At 35.6% G+C, this 19,601-nt stretch overlaps 1 protein-coding gene across 7 annotated transcripts in view; it reads left to right on the top strand.

Moving 5' to 3' along the window:
- The window catches only part of SOX6 (SRY-box transcription factor 6), a 596,148-nt gene that overhangs the window by 124,437 nt on the left and 452,110 nt on the right, over window positions 1-19,601 (top strand). For 2 of the 7 annotated variants that reach the window (XM_033119779.1, XM_033119775.1), the window contains exon 3: window positions 4,688-4,769. The exons of the other annotated variants lie outside the window; for them this stretch is intronic. The gene's annotated coding sequence lies outside the window, so the exon portion shown is untranslated. The remainder of the gene's footprint in view (window positions 1-4,687; window positions 4,770-19,601) is intronic. 7 annotated transcript variants of the gene reach the window in all.

The following is a 19,601-nucleotide window of genomic DNA, read 5'->3' on the forward strand; positions in this document are numbered from 1 at the left end:
TTTGCCAGTTTGGAGAAGTTTTACATTATTGTTTCTTCAAATAGGTTTCCTTTTTTTTTGCTTTTTCTCTTCTGGTACCCCTATGATCTGAATGTTGGTACGTTTGATGTTACTGCAGAGGCTCCTTGAACTGTCCTCATATTTTTGTATTTTTTCTGTTTTGCTGTTTGTTTGGGTGTTAAATGGTACCATATCTTCTAAATCGTTGATTTGATCCTCTACTTCATCTAATCTACTGTTGATTCCCTCTGATGTATTGTCCATTACAGTTATTTTATTCTTTATTTCTGACTTTTTTTTTATGTTTTCTATCTCTAATTTTATGTTTCCTATCTCTTTGTTGAAGTTTTCCCTGAGATCATTGAGCATCGTCATAACCAGTGTTTTGAACTTTGCCTCTGGTAGGTTGCTTGTCTCCATTTTATTTAGTTCTTTTTCTGGAGCTTTGTTCTGTTCTTTTGTTTGGGACATGTTTCTTTGTCTCCCCATTTTGGCTACCTCCCTGTATTTGTTTCTATGTATTAGGTAGCACTGCTATGTCTCCCAGTCTTGGGAGAGTGGCCTTATGTAGTAGGTGTTCTGTGGAGCCCAGTGGTGCAGTCTCCCTAGTCACCAGAGGTGGGAGTGCCAGGTGTGTCCCTTGTGTGGACCCTCCTATTGTAGTTGAGCCTTAGTTGGGAGGGTCAGTGGGAGGGACTGACCCTCAGGCTGAGTGGTTGTGAGGACTGGCTGTGATTGCAGTGGAGGAGTTCTTGTGCAGGGGCTAACCTACAGAGCAGGATTTGCCTTAGCAGGGCCGCCCAGTCTGCCCTTGGGATGTGTTGTTCTTGGAGGCAGCAGAATGATGCTCTGTCTTGGTCTAGTCCCAGGGCCTTCTGGGTGGCGACACACTACAGGCCAAGTTCAGCTGCAGCCTGTGCCCTGCCTGGGCCACATGAAATGAGCCACAAAGCAATCTGCAGAAGGCCATGCTGTGCTTGGAGGTGCCTCAAGAGGCTAAGCCATGAACCAAAGCTGGCTATCGCTAGTGCCAGGCATAGGGCTGTTCAGTTAGTGATACGGGATACACCGAAGTCAGGTAATGCTTGTTTGGGTTTTGTGAAACTTTGAGAGACTTTGGGAAAGTCTGCATCATGACCCGAGGCAGGCAGTTTGTATGGAAAAGCCACTGGAAGCGGCTTGGGTGTGCCCAAAATGTGGGTGGGGTAGGGTCTCAGAATCACCAGGGCCAGGCAAAGGAATGGTGTTAGCCAGGCTGATGGACACTCAGATATGGTGGCCACCTGCATCTGCATGCAGGATGGTGGGAGGCTTCAACAAAGAAACAGTGGCTCCCCCCATCTTCTCTATCTGGGCAGAGCTGCTCCTCCAGCTCTCACCTGGATACCAGACAATTCAGTTTCTCTTTGTATGTCCCTGGCGCCTTTCAAACTGCTGCTCCAGTGCTGGGGCTCAGAGTCAGTGAGCCATCAGTCAGTTAAGTTTGTGTGTGGGCCCTTGAAGGGGAGTGCCTGGGACTGCAGCCACCCTCCATATTACTAATCACAATCTGTGCTTGTTTTCATAACCAGAAGTTATGGGGACGTCTCTCCCTGGCACTGAAATCCTGGGCTGGGAAGCCTGGTGTAGGGCTGGGACCTTTTGCTCCTGGGGTGGGGTGGGGGGGACCTTCGCAGCTGAGATATACCTCCATATTTTTAATGGTCACACGTGGGTTGGGACCAGACTTTTGGTGTCTCTGCCCCTCCTACTACCATGTTTCCCTGAAAATAAGACAGGGTCTTATATTAATTTTTGCTCCAAAAGATGCATTAGGGCTTATGTTCAGGAGATGTCATCCTGAAAAATCATGCTAGGGCTTATTTTATGGTTAGGTCTTATTTTTGTGGAAACACGGTAGTCTCGAGGTGGCTTCTAAGTCTTTATGTCCTTAGTTTTAGGGCTTTGGTTCAGCTGGGCTTCAGGTGATTCTCAATGATGGTTGTTTTGTAGTTTAGTTGTAATTTCGATGTGGTCATGAGACTATGCAAGCACAGTGTTTACCTACTCCACCATTATGACTAGAAATATTTAGATTTTCTCTTTATCACTGGTTGTAAGCAATTTGATTTTTTTGTGCTTTATTTAGTATAGTTTTCTTAATGTTTCTTGACCTTTTTTTTTTTTTTCTAATTCTTGTATCTGTGGTTTTGTAGTTTCTGTCACTTTTGGAAATTTTTCAGCCATTATTTAGAAATTTTTTGTTCATTCCTGTTTTTTTGTGGAATCCAATTACACATATGGTAAACAGCTTGATGTTGTCCTAGGGTTCAGTGATTCTGTTCACATTTTTTGTTTTTTTTCATTTTCACTCTGTTTCATATAGAATTGTTTCTGTTGATAAATCTTTAAGTTCATTTGTCTTTTTCTGGTAATGACTAATATGCTTTTACTTTCACCTAGAATATTGTTTATCCCAGACATTGTATTTCTTATCTCTAGGAGTTAAATTTGAGTTTTTATTATATGTTCAACATATCTACTCAGCCTGTTCAGTCTCTCTTTTTTTTTTTTAGTTCCATGAACAAATAGAATGCAACTATAATAACTGTTTTAATATCCTTGTCTACTCATTCTATCATCTGTGTTATTTCTGGATCATTTTCAGTTGATTGATTTTTCTCCTCATTATGGGTTGTATTTTCCTGCTTCTTTGCGTGGCTGGTAATATTTTATTGGATGCCAAAAATTGTGAATTTTTGCCTTGTTGGGTGCAGAATATTTCTGTATTCCTATAAATATTTTTATAATTTTTTTGGGGGGGGTATGCAGTTAAGATACTTGTAAATAGTTTGATTCTGTCATTCTTGCTTTTAAGCTCTGTCAATTGGAACTAGTACAGTCTTTAGTGTAAGGATAATTTTCTCCACTATTTAGACAATACTGTTTTGAATACTCTGATCAATGCCCCTCATGTTATGAAGTTTTATACTTTTATTTTTATTTTTATTTATTTATTTAAATTTTGTACTTTTGATGAGAGGAAAATGAACTATTCCTGGCCTTATATGGGCTCTGGGATTATTCTCTCTGCTCCTTTTTCAGGTATCTTTCCCTAACCATGGTTAGTTTCCTTACACACATTAATTGATCAATAATTGCTTACATTCTTGTGAGGGACTTTGAAGATTTCTGGAAGTCTATGTGAGGTTTCTCTCCTCTGTCACTCTGCCCTATGAACTATAGCCACCTTGGGCTCCCTAGACTCCCAGCTCTATCTTCTTAAGTCATTGAGAACATTAAGCTCTGCGTCTATGCACTGCCATCAATAATTTATTTCTTTATGCAGTAAGATGGGACAATGGTAAGGATGACTTCATATGTTTTTCCTTTCTCAGGAATTACTATTCTTCATTGCCTGATGTTCAGTGTCTGAGAACTGTTGTTTTCATATATTTTGTCTATTTCTTAAAATTGTTTAAGCCAGAAGGGTAAATCCAGTTCTTGTTTGTCCATCTTGGTCAGAAGCAGAAGTCTCCACATATGTGAAGAAATTATATAACGTACTTTACGCATGCATGATTGAGTGCTTCACACATAGAAAGTATTCAATAATAGACGATTACTATTTCTATTTCCCTGCATGTATCCTGTTAATGAAGATTTATCTTATATACCACCTTCTATACAAAGCCTTTCTGGACTATTACCTCCACAGATGACTTGTTACTCTTGATTCTTTGTATCTACATCACTTTTTTAAAACAAGTTTTTATTATGGCACATATCTATGTTACAAATTTTGGTTCACTTATGTTTTTGTGGTAGATTGTAAGCTCTTAGACAAACGAGCTCTTCCTTGTTTTCTATTCTCAGTTTCTAGCACATTGTAAATGCTGAGGTATTTGTTGCCAAAATGAATAACCAAGAATGTCTTAAACCTGTTATGAAATATTCTGGAGTAGATTTTTTGATTGGGAAGGATAGAGAGGTGGTTTAGAAATATGAGAACAGTTGAGCAGAATGAAAGTGGAGACACATGAGATTTTGGGGATCCAAAGAGCAGCATGAGAGCAAAAGGTGATTGACTGAGGTTGGTAATACAGAGTAATAATGATAGTGATAACAGTAATAATAATAATAATAATAATAATAATAATAATAATAATAATTCCTATAATTATATAGAATATTGAATGGAGAATAGGAGAGATATAATGTATTGTATCAGTGAAACCATTTTACGATAATATTGCTGTAATATAGATAGTAATGTGAATAACATTATGTAAATGTATATTGTGTGCATCCTTCCTTGTAACTTGAAGTGTTGTAATAAAGGCTTTTAAACAAAGTGCTCAGAGAATACAACATACTTTTTGGAGTAGGTAAATCTTGGAAGGAGGTGGTAGAGATGGATTAACTGAGAAGAAGCAGTAAAGGGATTCTAGGTAGTAGAGAATAGCATAAACACAAAACCAGTATAGGCCATAAACAAACATGTAGTAGAAAGAACAAATGGATCTTGGAGTTAGGTTCATAGGGCTTTACTCTCATCTCCGCCTTTGGTGTGACTCTGGACAAGAAACTCAATTCCCTCATCTGTACAATGGGTGTGGTTGTTGGGAAGATTATCTGATGTATAGAGAACATTTATTTTATATCTGGCAGATAGTGGGTCCAATAACTATTAGTTTCTTCTTTTTAGACATTCTATATCTTCTGATGAGGAAAGGAAAATGCTTCAAGAAGGACTTTGTGACCCCTCATCACTTTGTATAAGAGCCCAGGTATAATATATATATGTATATATATATATATATATGTATAATTTATGAGTATAACTAATGTTCCCATTTATTTCTTATTTCCATGGCAAATGAGGATTACATTGTATTTTTGTGGTCCAATACTAAGGCCTTGGTAATTTTAACACCCAGTTTCTTTACATTTTCTAATTTTAACTTATATTTAAAACTATTGGGATTATTGGCTAAACTTTACGTAGAAATTAAGCCATTTTACTACCACAATTCAATATTTTTCAGAAATGTTTCTATTTATAGGGGACATATCTATTGAATGAAAGATTAGACAAATGAGCATCAAAAATCCTAAATTTTCCCATCGTGAACCCACTTATATTCATTTAGGCTGTTTATTTATTTGAGATATAATTGACATATAACATTAGTTTCAGGTGTAGATTATATATTTTATGAAAAAAATCAGTTGCGATCTCAATTTCCCATCATGGAAATGATATCAGGTACAGAGTAAAATTTAGAAACCTTTGACTAAAAAATAATCACGCTTTAAATCTCCAGTCAGCTTATGAAAGAGCACTGTTAATGTGTACTACTCACAAAAATATTTTGGATATGTGGGGATTTTAAAAGTAGTTCTAGCATAAGTAATCTAGAAAATAGTGAAATCTTTTATTTCCTCACTAATTGAAAAATTTAGGACTCTTCCAGTTAATTAACTCTGCGTTTGGTTAAGAGAACTGAAGAATTTTCACAGTCTATAGAATAAAAAGTGATAAACCATAATAGTTTTGGAGCCAGTTTTCAGCACTGTTTTTGGTTCTTGAATACTTGCGTTGACACACACAGTTCATAGGTGTAGTACATAATGCTGCTGATCCTCCCAAACGAAGAACCATCTTTAATCGTCTGCTTGGTATCTCAAGGGCTAGGTGCTGAGTTGTTGAGAATCTGGCATGGAGTGGCACCTGGCTTCATTTGCTCTCTTTGCTATAGGCTGGTTCTTTGCATTTATGAACCTTAGTCTGGACTTGAGGACAGTTTGCTTGGTTAGAGTCACCTTACTTTTAGTTTAAGCCATGTTGCCTCCAGGATGCTTGTAAACATGTTGAGAGGCTGAGTTTTGATGAATCTCACAAAACTCCTCTATAGGGCATGAACTGAAACCGAGGAGCCGACAATATTAATAATTCAGCATTTGGCACTATCATGGATATTAATGCATTTGTAGTTCACTTGACAAACCTTGGCCCAATCACATGTGAAAATGAATTTAGTCATCTCATTTTAGTCTCTGGTGAGTATTTTAATACTTTTTTTTCAAGCTACACATGGAATAGAGAAAATATTAATCTCCCTGTAGAAATGCAAGGTTCATAGCCCACATGACTATGTGTTATGAAATAAAATATGTTACAATAAATTGCCATCTTGATTTAATGAAAATGATGTTTAGGAATTTTTATATTACATTATGGCTGATTCGGGGTATTTTAAATTGCCCATTTATTCAAAATTTCAGGGCAGAGTAATTATTTTAGTATTTCAGGTAAGCATTTAACTCTTAACTTTAAATAACCAGTAAGTATATGTGCTCTATGCAAGTAAACTATATAAAGCATTTATCAAAAAAAAAAATGAAAATATACTAGTACTAACAAGTACATACAATAGCTAAGTATATTCAGTATTAGGACTTAAATTATTTTACAAAAATTACTTTCATGAGGGAAATAAATATTTTTTTATATTAAAAGGCCATAGGAATGACACAGTTTCTGTTAAATTATTAGTAACTCCAAGACACACCTCATGATGTGTGGGGCCTAGAAATAATATGGCAATGACTGGGGTGGCAAGATCCTGCTTCTTAAAATTTGGTGGCTTGTTGAGCTGTCTGAGTAATCGATGCCCTTCTGACACATACCAAATACATTTAAGATTGCAAAGAAATTATTTTTAGTTCTCTAACCTAGCCTCTTTTAGGCTAATATAACCACTTTGTTGTTAGAATTTTTTTTTGAAAGGGTATAAATGAGGAATTTAAAATTTTTATATAAAGAAGAAGTATATTATTCACTCCTTGAAGTATTTAGGTGCATATTTTTACCTAGAAATCCTTATTACTACATTAAAGTTAACCTATAAGGGAAGAAAGCTTACAAATTTTAAATAACCTTTTGTGGTGATAAAATGTGGTTTATATTACTCGGTGAAAGATACTGATTTAATAGAACTGAAAGGAAATAAATCAAAGGGAGACGTATTTTGTTTTGGCTGCTTATAAAATGATTTTAACTTTTAATGTCAGTATAGTGAGAGACTTATATTTCAATATTATATTTTCATGAACATAAATCTTCAAGTTGGCAACTATGTCCACATGAAAAATATGTAGGGTTAATGATGATAATTTGCCACCTGTGTCATAAAGCAGCTCCTTTTGATCCTTATGTAAAAATTTCCATAGTTTTCTTGGTAAGACTTTTAGAATCTAAAGAAGTCTAAATTTAAAGGAAATAATTTTAACGCCATAAGAATCTCGCTCTTGCCAAGAAAGGAATCATGTGTAAGGTCTGAAAATAAGTAGAAAAGAATTAGAGGTATGCATTAGATAGCAGATTGGATCCATTCAAAGAATTTGTAGGAGTGTCTTTATTATGCTGTGGTAGGAATGAATGACATTGTGCTACCAGTTTAATAATAAAAATGGAATAGATTTGAAGCCATAAGCTAATTTAGTAACTTTGGCTCAATTTCTCTCCACTTCTGTATTCCCTGTAAAGGAGAATGCACTACGTCTCTGTGAGCAATCTGAATTTCTCTTGCTCTGGAAAATCATTAAGTCCAACTTGGTTTGTGACACAGTCTAAGTTACATGGATTAGGTAAAGCTGATCTTAAAAGAGGAAAATTGGATACTCAGCAGACCCCGGCAGATATTTTGACACACTCTTGGAGCTGATAAGAGTCGTCATAAATTTAAACATTACCTTTCCTAGCACAGAAACTTCACTAATAAATGGGTTTGAATATTTTATGAATGACTGAACACCCTGCTTTGCGAAGAAGTCCTCTGGAAGCTCTGACTTTTTGGGGATGGTTTTACTTTTGGAGGAAGGAGTGTTGAAGAGAAGGTACTGATGAGGTGTCATATAATTTTACAAGTTGCATAACTGCTTTTAACTACAAAACTATCTCTGATTAAAATAACAATTGAGCTTGTAATTTTTTCTGAACAGCTGCTGCTACAGGGGGTCATTACCTTGGAGAGCTTGAAAATAATCGTACTCCTGGTACATGAGTTATGTAGTCTTGTGTTTTACAGCAAAGCACAAAGTTTAAAGCTTATAGAAGAATGTTATTTGAAAGCTGTCAAACCATGTTAAAAAAGACTGCATCGTCAAAAGGCCCTGGTGGCCACGATTCTGCATGTAGCCTTGTCTTATTCATTATAAAATGCATGTTTATAAAGTTCCACAGAGCATCCAATTCCCAATTCACTTATATCAGCAAGACTTAACTTGCTCATTAATCTAAATTCTTTTGCAACTTTAATCTACATGTTTAATTAATCATAAAATGAGGCGGTAAGTAATTTCAGCAATGTGTGGCTTGTTATCAGATGCATTTAATCACTCTTCTGTGAGCTCATTTGGAAACACCTGAAGATGTCGAGTGCAGTTTGAATAAGCATAAATTATTCTTTGTCAGTGTACTTCACTCAACTAATAAGACATTAATTTAAAAGGCACTGTTTGTCATTTTTAGATCTTTACCAATATTTTTAGCTTAGCAATATAACTCTAATTGTACATATGATTCACAACTAGTGCCCAACATAGGAAAGGGTAAGTGTTTAATTCATTTTTCTTATTTACATGTAATTATGTCATGTAATCTTAGTATTTAATGAGGATTAACCATCTTGTAAGTATTCATATGCTTTTGGAATAAGGTACTAATGAATTATAGTTAGAAAAATTATTTGTTGGTACAAAGGCTTGTGATGCCTTGTTCCTTGCGTAGGTTAGATCTGGAAGGACATGAGGTTTAGGAGCAGGCATTGATTTGAGGATACATGTATTGCACAGGGATTATATGATGCAGATGTTAACCTTAAAAAAATCAAGTAAAATAACTGTATTCATCTATCTTACATAATAACATATGTAGATCTTCTGTAGGGCCAAGTGGCCTAAAATTATGACAGTCTCATTCCCACGCCCCCAGTTTCTTAACAGTATTGCACAGATGATGGTAGCATTTTTTAAAAAGGAAAAAAATAAGAACAACAATAATAACAAAAGCCCACTCATAGCTTTAGAGCAAAAAAAAAAAAAAGATTCATGACAGCGAATGAGTTATATATCTCAATGTCAGGAGTATAGGAATAAAAATTGCATTTTATAGGATGTCATCACCTGTCCTGTTTATGCCATGAGAGCAGTGACACACGGTAAGAATAATTATCTCAGTGGAAACAAATTTATTTACCTGCCGTGGAGCACCCCTGTTCATCTTACTCATGAACTCATCTCACTCATACACTGTCTATGGATTGTCAGCAGTGAGCCAGAGGGATGATTCCTGAAAAGGGAATATTGGTTTGAGCTGAAATATAGCCATATTCTCCATTTTTATTTGATGTGCACATCTCCTGGGCTTCTTTCCTTTCTTCAGGGATCCGTTATACTGAAATAACAGTTATTTATATGTCCGTTTCTTGCCCTCTGCCTCATGACTATGTAAAAATTTTTCTTCCTATTTTCCATTCTAAGGGAAAACAAAATCCCAGGAAATCTCATTTGTGCTGTTCAAGTCATGTAGACCATAGCAGCATATTGCAGTGAAATGCCACTTACTCTTATTTCACTTAAAGCACTCTAAATTGTTTCCTTAGAACCACTGATGGAAACCTCAAATCCTGGGGTCTTCTTTAGAATCATCCTTGAAAAACAACGTTTCATTTGAACTTAACTTTCTTGATAAGAATAGAATACTTTTCTCATTCTTGTCGCAACCTAGTGGCTAAACACATACAGTTTAATATGAAGGCTTTCTGTCAGTTGTTCTTGATAAGAAATCTCAAACTTCCCTGACTTTCCTTTACCTGGCAAAACCTGAGATAATTTTTCCAAAACAGGTTTATTTTCAAACTTGTTTTGGGTGCAAGAAAAGAACAGAGTGTCCCCCCACCTCAAGTGATGTGTGAGATACCTGCCCTGTTGTCCTGTTAGATCCCTCCATACAGACAATGATTTATTTTATAAAATGTTACATATTAACTGTACCTATTTGTCCATATGACGTACTTCAAGTGGGAAATGATAACTCAGTTCCATGCAGCTTTTACACTCTCAGATATTTGAATGTATGGTTTTGTAGATGTGTATATATACAGAGGGTGCCAAAAAATGTGCACACATTTTAAGAAAGGAGAAAACTATTAAAATTGTAATACTCAATATATACCGATAACAAAAGGTGAATACAAGTCACGTTTGATTTCTGCAATTACAAGAGGTACTCAAAGTGGTTACCATCAGCATCCAGACACTTCTGATTATGGCGAACTACTGCTTGATCGGCGTTGATCAAAGTGTCCACTTGTATATATATTTTTGGCACCCCCAGTACACACACACACACACACACACACACACACACACACACACACCTTTGCCCCAAATGCTGAACGCACACTGACTCTTTTCCCAGTCAGAAACAAGGACATACCACTTAAACATGCTTTATCAGTGGAGACTTCAGAATCGGTTAGAATGTGCAATACCTAGAATGATGAACTACTCCAATGGGTGCAACTGAATGAGTGGGCCTTCCATCCCCAGTTGAACTGACAGATATGGTTAGCAAGGCTCTGATTGTATGCATAACTTCTATGGCTGTAGGAGAGTATGCTGATAAAGAAAGGGATTACTGATGGCAGAGAGGGGTGGGAAAGAATGAGTGGGGAGCATGTGCAATGTGGTTTCTGCTAGCACATGTGCTTTGGGGGAAGGTTTGGAAAGCCTGATTGGACATTAGAGTCTTCAGCTGCTGTGGGACTTCAGGATCAGCAGAGGAACGAGAATGTCACAGTGCAGTTGGTTACAGGCAACATTTCTGACCTTACACTACAAATCTCTATGTCTCATTTATATTAAAATTGGGAGAATAATGATATATTCAGTTATGCTTTGTACTACCTCAGGAGAAGGCCTAATGTCTCTCACTTCTCTATCCCCAGGTTCTTAAACAAGTGAAATTTTGTTCTAATTTTAACTGAAAAGTCCATGTGTTATTTCCTACTAAAACCTTCATAATTTATACCCTCTTTCCTTTGAATCCAGGATTTGTCTGTGAACATTGTGTGCCTTTCTGTAGCAAGCTAGTCTTTCTTAATCACTTGAAATTGGCTTTTATTAGATCATTTAGTCATTATATACTTATAGTACATTTGGTGGTTTTAGGAGAAGTTCTGATGCTAGATGTTCAAAGTTCTGCCCCAATGAGATTTTTATGGATCCATGTAACCTTGCTCATATATGAAAACAAGGCATTGGGTTATACAGATGGTTAAACGTGCATTTAGTTCTTTCTCTGGAATTTTCATGAGAATGAATTGACTTGTAGTTTTGTTAACTCCCCCCCCCCCTTTTTTTAGGCAACATCTGAATAACTTATATTCAGGAAAATATAATAATGTATGTAGTTTTAGAAACTGTCTATATTTTCCCTATTACTCATAATACATAGTATTCTCATTGTTATCACTCTTGTCATATTAACAATGTATTATAGCCATAATAATTATTTGTTCATGCATTCTTCCAAGTACTATATTTGAAAATCCCAGCCTTCACACACACACACACATATATATATATATGTATACACACACACACACACACACACACAGTAAATGAGGAAGCAATTTATAACTTTCACATTGAATTCTTTTTTTTCCCCTTCTACTGCCTCACCCCCCCCTCCCCCCCCCCCGTCCCCACCACTGCGGTTCAAGCCGGTGTTTCCAAGTCTGGTTGTGTAGGACACAGTTTCCAGGCCCATGCTGGTATTATGAGCCTTGCGCTCCCCCCAGCTGAGGTAGGTCGCCAGTGGCAGCACTAAGCATCCATGCCGGGGCAGTTCGCGCCAACCTCTGGCTGCTCACAGCAGCCCAGCTCCAGGGAGAGCTGTTGTTCACAATCTTAGCTGTAGAGGGCGCAGGCTCACTGGCCCATGTGGGAATTGAACCCATGACCTTGGCGTTAGGAGCACGGTGCTCCAACCACCAGAGCTACTGGGTCGGCCCTCACATTGAATTCTTACTTTTGTATTTATGCTTCCCCTTTTGTAAAGCATATGATCTACTTAAAAAGGCTGATAGTTACTTTTTTGTTTGTTTGTTTGTTTGTTTTTAGCATTTATATCGTTAAAAGACTTTCTGAAGTGTACACAGGGATGAATTTGTAAGTGATTTTCAATTTACTGATAGATAAAGTTCTAAAAGTTTGTTGTTTGGAATATGGATTGGATATACATACAGAAACCATGTTATAAATGGTGATTGGATTCCTTGAGTAACCTACTGAAAGCCACTCACCTCATAACATGGCTGAATTATACTACTGAGAGTACTATAGTAGCTAACTAACTACTGTCTGTTAAATGGTTTTGGTATGAAATCTCATTTTGAAATACAACTTTAATAACATTCTTTTGACAAATTTCTGGTAGTGGGCTTTGCCTTTTTTCTACCTCCAATCTACCAGTGCACAGCAGTGGAAATGAAATAACCCTTTCGGATAGAATTTGGGAGGTGAGGGGGACTTCCTGATGTCGCTAGCTCTGAAAGGTAACTAACTGAGTATTCTGCCTGCAGTAGGAGGGAATGGGTGACTGTCTTGACCCTGGTGTGGAGATGTATATTTGTTTACACATGAAGGGTATCCTATTGGAGGTTCATGTATTTTTAGAGTAAAGGAGGAACATTTTCTAATTTTACACTTGTGAGCCAGCGGGTAGAGAAGATCAATACTGCTGGCCGTTCACTATTCCTCACAGTATATTCCAAATATTTTCATTGTTTATCTTCTACTGAATCTCCCACCCCATCCCCTGTAATTTTGCCTTTTGGTGTTTAAATATGAGCACTGGTGAGAGTAGTTCAGTTTCTAACAACAGAACAGGAATGTATTATTGATTAGGGTCATATAAAGATGAGATGATATATGCACATAGGAAGCAGCTAAAGTTGACTCAAAATTAGATATTCCCAAATACATGACAGTTCACCCAAATGAAGACCAGTAGTCCATTGCTGTTTGACTATTAATACATCATGTCCTTTAAGAGTATCAGAAGAAAGTCATACAAAAGTGCAAATAGGCAATAAATGGAAAGTTTATTAGGTAACATGTAAAACATCATCTTGAACCTCAGCAATTGAATTATATTCATCCCTTTTACTTCAAATCTGGCAAATTATGTATTTTGTTGATTGCTAAGGGGAAAGTATGAAAAAAGGAGAGTATTGGAGAGAAAATTAGAGAAGTGGTATTTAAAAGGCTCTAAAGATTTAAGTTGTCAGAGAAAATGGTTTGATAAGTTATGGGTAAAATAGAAAGAATTTAGTTTCCCAAAGAAATACATGGCTCAAAGTGTAGGGGAAAAGTGGTTGGCAATACAAACTGTTTTTCTTAACCTGAGGAGTTCAAAAAAAAGAAGAAGCATTTGGCAAAGTGAAAGCTCAGCTGACTTCATGCCTACCAAGTGAAAAATCTGATTCTTTATCATCTAAGCACACAGTTGGGTAACTCACAGAGCTACCCAGTGTATAGGTTGCAATGGCAAGAAGCCAGCAGTGAAATCAAACTCATAAGCACTCTATAGAAAACCCCTCAAATTACTGCTGTGCTGTTGCCAGCTGTACTGCCAGGGAACAAGAGCTGTACATATTTCTGTGGAATGACTGGGTTACTTAACACAGCTTGATTGGCTCTGTTCCTGCCTCTGTTCTCTTTGGCTGACAGCTGACCACCATACTGGTTTGGTTTGAAATAAGACCGAAGCACAACAGCTTATATGCATCTTCTCGTACACTGCTCTTTCCACACCACTCCAAACCCCACACATCTCCTCTATATCTTGCAAAAGGAGAAATAAATATAACTGAATTTCTTTAAGTAAAGTATACTGGGTGACACTGTGCTGTCCTTTTATTCAACAAATCCATCAGGTTTTCAGAAGAATCAGTTTGGTCTTTTATTTGTAAGCACCCAAATTTATTGAACATGAAAAGAATGACATCTTAAAATCTTCTAATTGTATTAACTTAATTTTAAATCATTGCTTACTTCATGATCCAAGAACTAGAATGATTATTCAGAAGCCATTTACTACCATATTTCCCCGAAAATAAGACCTAGCCGGACAATCAGCTCTAATGCGTCTTTTGGAGCAAAAATTAATATACAACCTGGTATTATATGATATTGTATTATGTTATTATATTATATAAAACCTGGTCTTATATTATAGTAAAATAAGACTGGTCTATTAATTTTTGCTCCAAAAGACACATTAGAGCTGATTGTCTGGCTAGGTCTTATTTTTGGGGAAACACGGTCTTTCCCTCTTGCCCTTGGATAAACTCTGATAGGTAGCTACTTTTGTCTTATAATCTTATAATCAAAAAAGAAGGTATCACAAGATATCCCAAAGAGCACTCAATGGCTTCAGTAGCTACATCCCATGAATTAGAGAAACCTTTGAATGAGCAAGGTCGTTGGCTCCTTTCTTGTTATATGAAAGCCCATGGAATCACATGTTCTAGTTCCCATTAAGTTAGGAGGATTTCCAAATTTTTTGACTGTGATTCAGAGAAGAAATAAATTCCTATCCTCACCCAGTATGCAGTGTAATATAATCGAAATAAAAAAGTTTCGATTATATCCTTAATATGTGCAATGTGTTCTGTTTTCTCTTTTCTCCCTTCTCCTTGCCTCCTCTTCCTTTGCTCCTCCCTTCCCTTCTCTCCTTTTCTGTCTAAAAAAAAAAAATACTGATTTGCACTTAGAAAATTGTTCTTCATTCAATCAATAGTTGAAAAATATTGCATTAAAGTAAGCAAGTTTTTTTTTTTTTAGGTCTTGATCTCATGTTCTTTGGTCTACCATGTTTTTAAGGAACTGAGACTGCTCTACGGGGCAGTAATTGCATTGCCTTTTTTTGTAAAATCATTAGGAAGACAATTTTTGTACTTGTGACATGTACTGTATTAATAACACCATGTATTAAGTGCTTAATTGTGCCAGGTATTGTGTTAAATGCTTTAAATATATATGTCATGAGAGTTTTTTCATTTAATCCTCATGATTACCCTGTGAAGTAGAAACTGTTATTATACCGTACATTTTCATAGTTGATGAAATTGGGATTCAGAGTGATATATCAACTTTCCCAAGAGTAACACAGTAAATGATAGAGGCTGAATTCAACTTCAAGATTGTTTGACTCAATGATCATGCTCTTTCTCTGAACTCTAATAACTTCTTTAGTTTTGGCTTAAAAAAAAAAAGTGATTTTTGTGAAAATTTTATATCACAAAGCAAAGAAAAACAGACTTGTAATGATAATTTCCCCTTATTTTTAATACTGAAAATTGAAGCTTCTTGATAAAGTATGTTTTACTCTGTAAAGAAAAAGAGAGAAAGAAAGGAAGAGAAAGAGAAAGAAAGAACATAAGAAAGAAAGAAAAAAAATCTCTCCAGAGCTATGGATAGAAAAACTTGCTGCTCTATTTAAATCTTGTCTAATTAAATCTTGTAAAAGTTTTCTTTTAAAGAAAAAAAATATATACACATGGAATTACATCTTATGCTACAGACCAGGATATTTTAGCAAGTCAGAGGAATTCAAATCTGAATGAAGAGTGGAATTTTCCTTTCGTTTTCTATAATAACTATGTTTGTTGAAGAGAAAGACGGAGGGAAAACTGACCACCATCCCTGGTTTTGAAGAAAAAGTTGTTTATATGTGTAACACATTGGAGAAATTGTTTGGGATCGTTTTAACTATGCAGAAATGTGACCACTGAAATTCTTAAGTAAGGTGTGGGCTATCAGCTCCATGAAACTAATTAAGTCAAATAAGAATGAGTATTTGTGAAAGTAATTCACTTACCTCACTTTCCCACTCCCCCTCTGTGAAAGAGGAAATATTTTAGAAAAAAATAATGGGTGCAGTTGGCTTTTATGACCTCTTTTTTTCCCGTCTTCAACCCTGCCACATTCCTAGATTTAATATGAGACAATTTTTGTCTTTTTTGCCTCCTATCTTTTGCCCTCTATCTCTCTCCTCTTTGATAACTTTCCTTTCCTCCCCTTTTCTTCTCTCCCCTACTCTTCTGTCTACCTTCTCATTTCCTCCGTCCCTTCTTTCATTTTGCATTCTTGCATGCAATCCTTATAATCTCCTTTATAACCTTTATTCTCTTAGTAAAAAGATGATTCTTGCATTTTTAAGTAAGGTGCAAATTGATCCTGTTTCTGCTTATTAGAATAATTATCTAGAAAAATAACATGTTTTCTGTCTTCTTGTCTCTTTTTCTCCCATAAACCAAATATACACTTTTAGAAGAAATCTATTGGTCCATTTCTGGAAAATGTTGCTTTCTACTTTGTATTATCTTGGGAATAAGATGTGTCTGTGGTCATTGTATGACCATTAAAAAGAAAACCAAAGATTCCATACTAAAAATTGGCATTGACTCAGATACTTGTGCCACACTAACTATAACGTACCTTTGTAAGCACACTTTTGTATAGGAGATGGACTTGTTCAATATGTAATTGCTATGTGATGCCACCCCAGAGGAGAATTTGAAAGCAGGCAGGTGTGCTAGATGTAAGCCTCATTGAATTCAAGGTCAGGATTCTAAAACCTGCCTCCTCAAGCCTACTCAGACAAGGTGGAATAAGATGAACTTGGATTCAAACATACTACTCCAAAAACATGCTTTGAAGTTCAGAGGAAGGTAAGAAGGAGTACGTTCAGTGATGGCAGAGTATAAGAGCATTATCAGTAATAGGTACATGATTAAGATATGTTGATGAAACTCCCAAATATTGCTGTGGGCAGACAGATTTATTTTATGAAAATGGATGTAAAAACATCCACAGATATATAGTTGCAACCATGTTGGGCAAATACACAAATATACACATCATGGAGCAACTTGAGTGTTTTGGTTTAATGAAATGCAGAAGACATAAAGAATATGTGTATTTCAATAAGATGGAGAAAGGCGAGCAACAATTCACTATTAGTTGGGAAAGAATTTGCAGAGTTGGTGAGTTACATATGTTTCACTTTCCCTGATTTATTGAGTCTAAAGTAATAGATGTAATGTTACTCTGCGGTTATTTTGTTTATACATTTTAATGTGAATCTTTAGGTAGAATCCAAGCTTATACATTTTTAGATATGGATTCTATTCTCGATTCAGGATTCTTCTGGGTCTTACAGTCATGTAATACTATCAAGATATCACCTCCCTAAAGCACCATTGGTTCTAGTAGCTCCTAAGGTAACCAAACTAAATGAGTTTTTATGATGGGGCAAATACAGCAAATATGAATTTGATTCCCATGTCAAAGTTAACATTGTTTTGTTCTATACTTTGGGCTTTAAATCGAACTTTGGTCAACTTTCTTGGTCACAAGGAGGAATTGGTAGAGAGAAAGTGGACACATTGCTAGCAGTTTATAATCTGCTTAGGCAAACCTCATCCCCACTCTTCATCACTCTTAATTTTACTGTTTGTCCACTCAACTATTTCTAACAAAGATAGATACTTCACTTTTCACTATCTTCAACCTCCTATTAAATAGTTCCATTAAGTATTTACAGAGTGGAAACCAATGTGTACACAGTGTCAGAGTAATTCCATAATAACAACCTGCTTTAGGACATGTTCTCTGGGTCAAATGCATTTCAGGGTAAGAGGGACGGAAGAGAACTAACATTTATTGAGTACCTACAGATGTTTTCTCATTTAATTCTTAGAAAAACCCTGAGGTGGAAATTACATTTAGATAAACTATTTAGAATCAGGAGACAACCCTATTAAAATAGCAAAATTGCCACAAATTCTTATTTAAAGGACAACACTTTTAAGAAAATGCCAACTTATCCTTGCCATTATAGTAGGCTGAAAAAAGAAATACGTGAGCTATAAAGTGAGAAAATGTGAACGGTAAGACATGAACCATTACCATTTGCCTCACCTCCACTGTGAATTATTAGACATCATACATCTAAAAGAGGAAATCACTCTATAATTAGTGTGACTTTATAACATGCTATCTCAGAAAACACAAAGATTCACTCTTCTGGTCAAGTGAAAAAACAATCGTTCTAATATACTTTCATATGTATTGACTAGATGAGGGAGCCTTGGTAGAACCATTATTTTTAATATGTTCATTTAATTTGATTCCTGGGAAAGGGTTCATTTGATGCAAAGGGTCTTTGATGACAAAAAAGTCCTGAAATGACATATTTTCAGTTTCTATTTCTTGCTGCCCCACTCCAAGTTTTATTAGATAATAATTACCTTTTTTTTTTTTTAAACAAAATCCTTAAAAAAAAGTGAGGTCAAGTGTTTTAAAAAATACAAAGGAGTTTTCTTTCACTTTAAACATTTGTGGAAATTTTGTCAAACACTTAGCACACACTTAGCACTGTGGTTGATTTGTAACAGACACTCAATAAATATTATTGAAATGAAATGTGGAAATATGTGCATATTCATTTATTCATTCTTTTTTTAATCAACAGACATTTACTGAGGGCTTAATATGTTCCAGATAGATATGTTTGAGATTTAAGTTTGAATAGCATACTAAAGATAGCCTTTAACTAGCTTAAAAACCTAGTAGAGAGACAGGTAAAGAGAAAAAATTATAACTGATTAGTTTTAGAATTAAGATATGAAAGAAGTAAGATACATAGAAATTTCAAATTTGCCAGAGAGAGTTGGGGGAAGGCTTCATTGAGTAGGTTAACATTTGAGCTAACATCTATCTATCTATCTAAGGACGAACAGGGAATTATTTAGAGGGAATGTAGAAATATTAAGTTGGTGCAAAAGTAATTGCGGTTTAAAAGGTTAAAAATTATTGCAGGAACCCCAATTACTTTTGCACCAACCTAATAGAATGCTCTAAACTGAAGATATCACATTTGTAAAAGCACCCAGACATTGAAAGGATCTGCTATATTTTGAGAATTGTAAGAATTCAATATCATTTCCACGTGTGGGCCAGAGGGAATGAGGAAAGGAATTAGGCTGAAAAAGAAAAACAAAAAAAACACCATACAAACAACAAAAAATCACTTGAGAGTTTTGAGTGGTGCAGTTGATTATTTCCTGATATGAACCTGAAAAAAATGTTTAAGTTCAACTAATTAATTTCAATTAATTTCAGTAAGATGAGGATTTTTCTAGGAAATTAATTGTTTTATTAGAATCTCCATGATATACCTTTTTAGTGCTTTTACAATAGCATATGGGATACTAAGCTGTTAAAATGACGAAGTTGTGCTGAGTGTGACATGATATGAAAGGAGTTTGAAACAATGTATTGAAAAAATTGATAGTCACTCTTCCTTAAAATGGTCCTTTGTAAAGTTGTTTTTGAACTTACCTATACTGTCTCAGGCAATTAATTTGCTAGACAACTTGTAGGTCAGTGAAATTGTTCTGAATCCTGAAAAGTAAAGGCACTGAGTGTTAACAAAAATACAGTTTATTTATGACTAATAGTTTTTATTTCTATTTTTAAGA

This window comes from Rhinolophus ferrumequinum, chromosome 11, assembly GCF_004115265.2.
Source record: "Rhinolophus ferrumequinum isolate MPI-CBG mRhiFer1 chromosome 11, mRhiFer1_v1.p, whole genome shotgun sequence".
Classification (NCBI taxonomy): domain Eukaryota; kingdom Metazoa; phylum Chordata; class Mammalia; order Chiroptera; family Rhinolophidae; genus Rhinolophus; species Rhinolophus ferrumequinum.